We start from the raw sequence: 6,465 nt of genomic DNA on the forward strand, positions 1-6,465 counted from the left end.
TTTAATTTTCATTATGTCATAGTGTTATGGCTATAATGCATGGAGTTGCTTTCTCTGTAACTGATGACATTGTTTGTTGAACCAGTCCATGTTGTAAGGAAAGTGAAGTTGTCACTTGTCTTGCTAAATATAAACTGCATTTTGATGGGTAATGAAAAACATTCTCCTTCAAACTTTTATTAGTAAGTCTAGAATGGGTTACTGTAATTCTTGATAATGACTGTGTTGTATTGGAAGTTCCATTTTCATTTCATCATCACATATAACCATCACAGTTACAGTGGACAACAAATAAAATGTGTAAATGTGATATGTGTGGAATGTACTGATGGCATGAATTGCCTTCAGTGTATATATAAGGACCTACTTTTAGAACAGTTTATTTTTAATAAAATTTAAAAAACATTTATATGGAATAAAAATATCATATTCCATTAACAACATACTGTTGATATACCTGAAAAGTGAATATAAATATCATTTATTTTATAAATCTAAATAAACATACTCTGATCTTCAGCCAATATTGCTGATTCCATAACATATATTGATGTTAATGTTTATTTAAATTTTAATTCTCAACCAGTAAAGCTTTTATTAGTTACAAATAAAACTCTGCTATTCAAAACATAATTTATATTCTAATACATCTAATAAAAATTAAAACCAACATGTTTTGTAAATTTGTTGCTAGTTAAAAATAGTACTTAAATTCTAACAATTTAAAAATGTTAAATTCTAACAACTTTCCAAACAGTACATTTTTTTAACTTTGTAGGAAGGTAATCATAAATTTAAACATTTGTTGAGCTTTCATAATATATTACAATGTGTGAATATGAAAGAATTTTAAACAGCTGATAATAATCTTGAAGCCCACTCGGCATACCTCATTTAATAGGAAGATGTTTATGCAAAGAGTTAATGTTTGTAATGTACTATCTAACTGGGTCAAATTCTAAATGTCCTGTGGTAATTTATTTATTTATTTATTAATTGGTAATAGAAATAAACCAATTTTTTAGTGAAATGATGAAAAATTGAGCCTTTAATGGACGTTTAACCCAGGACTAGCAGCAGATTGAGATGCCAGTTTGCAGAGTTTTGATATCTTTCTGGATACCCTGACTATCTATTCTGAATATTTTTCAATACATTAAAAAATATCATCTTTATTTGAATAACTAAATTTGTTTGTTTTTTTAAGTAGATCCTAAACCAGCTTATGTTGCGTAAACCAGCTGTAAAATCTGTGGTTATAAAAAAAAAATCAATCTTCACAATTATAGGAATACATTATAAGACAAAGTTTTATAAATGTAATAATTCTAGTTAATTATAACTCGAGAAATGAAAGAAGTATTTTGGTGGTTTATTTTTTATTTTTCACACAACATATTAAGTAGAAGCACAGGAGAAATTGCATATTTTTGAGAAACAGCAATTTTTTTTTGGGAACATCATTTTAATACTCATATGGGTCTACATCCCAAAAATAGTTAACCAAAAGCAATCAAGAAACCTTTTTAAAACTTGAAACCTTTTTTAAAACTGCCTGTTTTTTAATTATTTTTAAAAACTAATGCTTCTACAATATAAAGTAGGTTACAATAATAAAAGATTGCATTTCCTTTATTTTTGTGAAAGATGAACATTTTTAAGGCAAGTACATTTACAGCAATACTTAATCTATTTTTCCTTTGTTATGGAGTTAAAGGTACCAGTAACACACAGAGAAATCAGATAGATCTCGAGTCAGTTTCATGAAATCCATTGTACTCATGATATCCAGTATTTCTAAAAATCCCCAAGTTTTTTGAATTTAATATAAGAGAATATTGATAGATACGGAAGTGGCGAAATAAGGAACAATCAATAAGACAAACAACCCTTCACTCAGAGGTTTTTCAGTGATATATATCCATCCTACCTACCTTACCATTGAAGTGCTTTTCTTCCAGAAATTAAAGAGCTATATGAGACAATGTGCTCAGGCTTACATATACAAAAATCTCACCCATCACCAGAATTGTGTGGTGCATAGATATTATCCAAATCCTCTGTTTATTATGCTAGAACCACATTTGATACATTACAAACACATTTCTGTTTTATTTTTTACTTTTATTTTCTATTATTATAAAATGTTTTATTTATGATTTACCTAGTGGAAAAACATTAAATTCTATGTTATACTATCGAGAAGGGTTTTTATTTACTTTAAGAGTGAATACTGAGGATAATCCTCGCTGTACTGAAGATTATGTGTTTTCTTTATATTCCTGGAAATTGTTTCATGGTAAGTTAACATGTTCAAAAATTTCAACTGCTCTTTTTGTTTTTAATATAAGCAAATTTGTTTAAATAAATATGTATAATATTTTTCCTTTTTTTATAAGCATTACATGAAATTTTCAATTTATGATGAAGCTACTTCATGGTATATTTTAAAAGAGAAAAAAGTTTTCTTAAATTGCATTATGGCTTCATTTTTCCAGATTAGAATATTTTTGATGATTCTTTGAATGATTTACAATAAGAAATATTTTGTAACAGATAAATTATAATTTTGATTGATTACAAATTATAATTTTTTTTATATATTGATTAGTAAGCTGCCATTAATATGACTTTTACTGTAACAGAATTTCACTGATCATTGTATGTGTAAAATACTTTTTTTGAGTTTTCTTCTTTTTTAATTAAGAGGGTAATTCAAAAATCAAGACAAATGACGTGGGCTTAAATCTTATGAACAAGTGAAATATGAGTTTCGGATAAAATTTCCCAATTCTTCAGTTGCTAATAAGTCGACAATATCATGTTTGATTAATAAATTTCATGAGACCAGAAGTGTACATGATTGAAAAAGTATAGTTTGACCATCACTGTCAACAATAGAAGTTCTGGAACATGTGAAAGAATGTTAGACATGTTCACTCAGAAAGTTATCTTCACAGGCTGGGCTTTCACTATTTTCAGCTTTCAGGGCTACTAAAAAATTACAATTTCTTGCTTATCGCATTGGTGTCATTAGAGAACTGAAAGAAGTAGAGCAAGAAAAATATTTATAGTATTGTTGACAGTTTTGTTCTCTTGTTGATAATGGTATTGAAATTTTGGATCATGTTTATTTCAGTGATGAGGCATGGTTTCACCTGTATGGCTACATTGAGCATTGAGCCAAAACTGCCAAATATGAACCACTGAAAACCCTGATCAACAATGATTTTGTTAAATGAGAGTGAATAACTGATTTTTGTAGTACTTTTCATGCAGATTTCAAATATGAAATCAGAATTCTTCTATCAGACTTAGTTTTTTTGTAACTACCATGCGTGTAATATTGTTGACTGATTGGCCAAATGGATCTTGTCACATTCCATTTACAATTCCACTAATTTGGAAAGAACCAAAGGATCACACCTTAGATTGTTATTTTTGTCTAATAAAAATATCTGGGATAACAGCTAAAACTAAACTGGATGTCCTGTTAAATATCCTGGTATTCCCTCTGCCATAGGGTCAATGTCACATACTCAAGAGCTTCCAATTCCAGTACCAACAGAAACATGAACTTAGATGAAGATGAGAATGCTGAATCTTGTGTTGCCTTATCAGGCAATGAAGGAAGAGATTCAAACTTTTTAGAAAAAATTTAATTAATCAGAATTAAATGATCTGGTTCGTGATCTAAGTTTATCAAAGAATCACAGAAATACTGGCATAAAGATTGAAAGGATGGCCTTTTACAGCCAAACTCTAAAATAAGTGCTTTCCATGACAGACGGTCAGAATTTGAACATTTTTTCCCTCTGTGTGAAAACGTTTTACTGTAATTATGTGGACTTTGTACTGGAAGCTTTGGAACATATGCACCATTTTATTGACTCGTCAAAGCTTAATTTGAAAGCTGTTATACTTTATATTGGAAATAAGTACCCGTGGAGTCTTATGAAAATATGATATTGAGCAGGATTCAGTATGAGAAATATTTATGGAGATTTGAAAGTAATAATGCTTTTACTTGGACTGCAGCTTGGATATACTAAGTTCTGTTTCTTTTTGTGTGAGTGAGACAGCAGGGATAGGAAAACCCATTAAATAAAAGAGGAGTGGCTAAAGAGTGTAGGAGAGAAGAATGTTGTGTCAGGCATTATTAAATCCAGAAAAAGTTTCTTTTGTCACTGCACATTAAGCTAGTTTTATTCAAAAACAATGGATCATAATAGTGTACGGTTTCAGTTTCTAAAAAACAAATTTCCTAATATAAGCAATGCTAAAATAAAGGAAGGTATATTTGTTAGATCACAAATAAGAAAACTAATGAGTTATCCAGCATTTGAACAATGTTTGAATGACTTTTGAGATGGCTGCATGGAAATCATTTCAAAATGTGATAATTTCATTGGAGACCATAAGGCCAATAGTACAGAGAACTTGTGAGTGAACTCCATCAAAACTACAAAGAAGTTGGGTGTAATATGTCACTCAATATTCATCTTGGATTTTTTCCCTAACAATCTCGGCGCCAGTGATGAACATGAATGCTTTCACAATTTCATTTACAATGAAGGACAATACTAGGGAAAATGGAACCTAAACCTAAAAATGTTAGCTGTCTACTGTTGGAATCTAAAGAGTGATCTACTTGCAGCAAATTACAGCGGAAAATCAAACAAATAGATTTTAAGTGAGTACAAAATGCATGTAATGTATTGTCATAATACGTTCACCATACATAGTTCAAAAGAATTTCATTTACAAAAAAACTGAGCTTGATAGAAAAAATCTATAGAATCAGCCTTTTACACTCTCATTTAACAAACAAAAAATTAAAATTTTGACCAGCGAAATCCTTACGCATTTCATGAATGATAGTGACATGCACATAAAATTGTTGTTTGGTGTAAAATCTCCTGGCGTCATGTAATGGTTTTTTTTTTTGACAAATCTATATATGATCTGGTTTATTGTAACTTAATCGAACAGTTTATTGCCATGTTAGATTTACACGAACGAGAATGATGGTTCCAGCAGGATAATGCAACGAGTCATACTGCTACTAAAACGCTGGATATATTAACAAGTATAATATTTTTGCCATCGTTTGACATCAAAAGGGGTTTAGCCTCCATACCCATATCGCAATATCAGCAGACTGTTTTCTTTGGGATATTTAAAAAGTGTTCCAGAAAGTTTTTCCTGGGCCTTCTCAAGGCCATGGTTAATTTTTTCATAAAATAAAAACTGAAAAAATGAATCAAATATAATAGCTGGAAGCACGATATTCTAATTCTACAATTCAAGAATATGGTACACGGTTATTCGGTTTAACCAAATAAATAATAAAATGTCAATACAGATATTTTTTAATATTATTAGATAACTTAAAAAAATGTCTTAAAAAAACATTATAGTCCAATGGTGCTTAATTTAAATTTATATATACACAGAAACAAATACATAATTAGTTTTTACTAATTGCCTTCTCTTTGCCCTTCCAACGTGTTTTTGGACAGATTTGGCAATCAAAGAGCCTTTTCTTTCTGCCATCTGATCATTACTGAAAAACAACTAAAAACTACATTCATATAACTTCCATCAACTAAACTAGAAAAGAGAATGAACAAGGGAAGTTCCATACACATGAGGAATAAAAAAAACTTACCTTTTATCAGCACGGTAGCGTCGGAACTGCGGGAGCGACAGGCTCTCACTAAAAAATTGCTCTCCTCGTAGCCGTGCATGTAGCTTCCTATGTGCGCATACGCACAACAGCCTACACCATGCCGTTGGAACAGTGAAGCGAACAATTCCATGCAACGATTTTTGTCTTTGTTTGGGGGTGGCTACTGACCTTAAGCTAAAGAAAAAAGTACTCGTTATATTAAATGTCATCGATAATATCAAGTGGAAATAGGCGCTGCTGCAGTTCCATAATGCCTATTTGCGAGCCACCATTGATTGAAGGCTAACTTTGAAAGTAAATTTTAAACATTAACGAAAGTGGCTGCAAATGTTAGGAAACTATACTTTTTACAAATCGCCCACTGCTATTACTTTTAATATTTAATCCATCTCTCATTCAACCTCTAAAAGAAAACCCACTCAATAATTTCTTAAATGTTGTATCATAATAAAATACAGGTAGACAATGTAAAATTATTTTCTTCATTTAGAAGATATCCTGGAAAAATTTTATCGTTTTTAAATTATAAACTTAGTCGTCTTAATTTTATCCCGTAATTGTACATAAAATATACCTAGAGCATTAAAAATTACGAATGCAACGATCTCTTTTCACGTATCGTGTGTGTAGTAGCCGTGGTGAGGCTTAATTCAGATAGCGGGGATTAACAAACTGATAAATCCATTAGCGCTTGACTTACGTTTGCAGCGAGTCTTTAATTGTATTTTGAAATTGTGCTTACTGTTGTGTAGTAGAAATAAATTTATATTATG

This window comes from Lycorma delicatula, chromosome 7 (genome assembly GCF_047948215.1).
Source record: "Lycorma delicatula isolate Av1 chromosome 7, ASM4794821v1, whole genome shotgun sequence".
Lineage (NCBI taxonomy): Eukaryota > Metazoa > Arthropoda > Insecta > Hemiptera > Fulgoridae > Lycorma > Lycorma delicatula.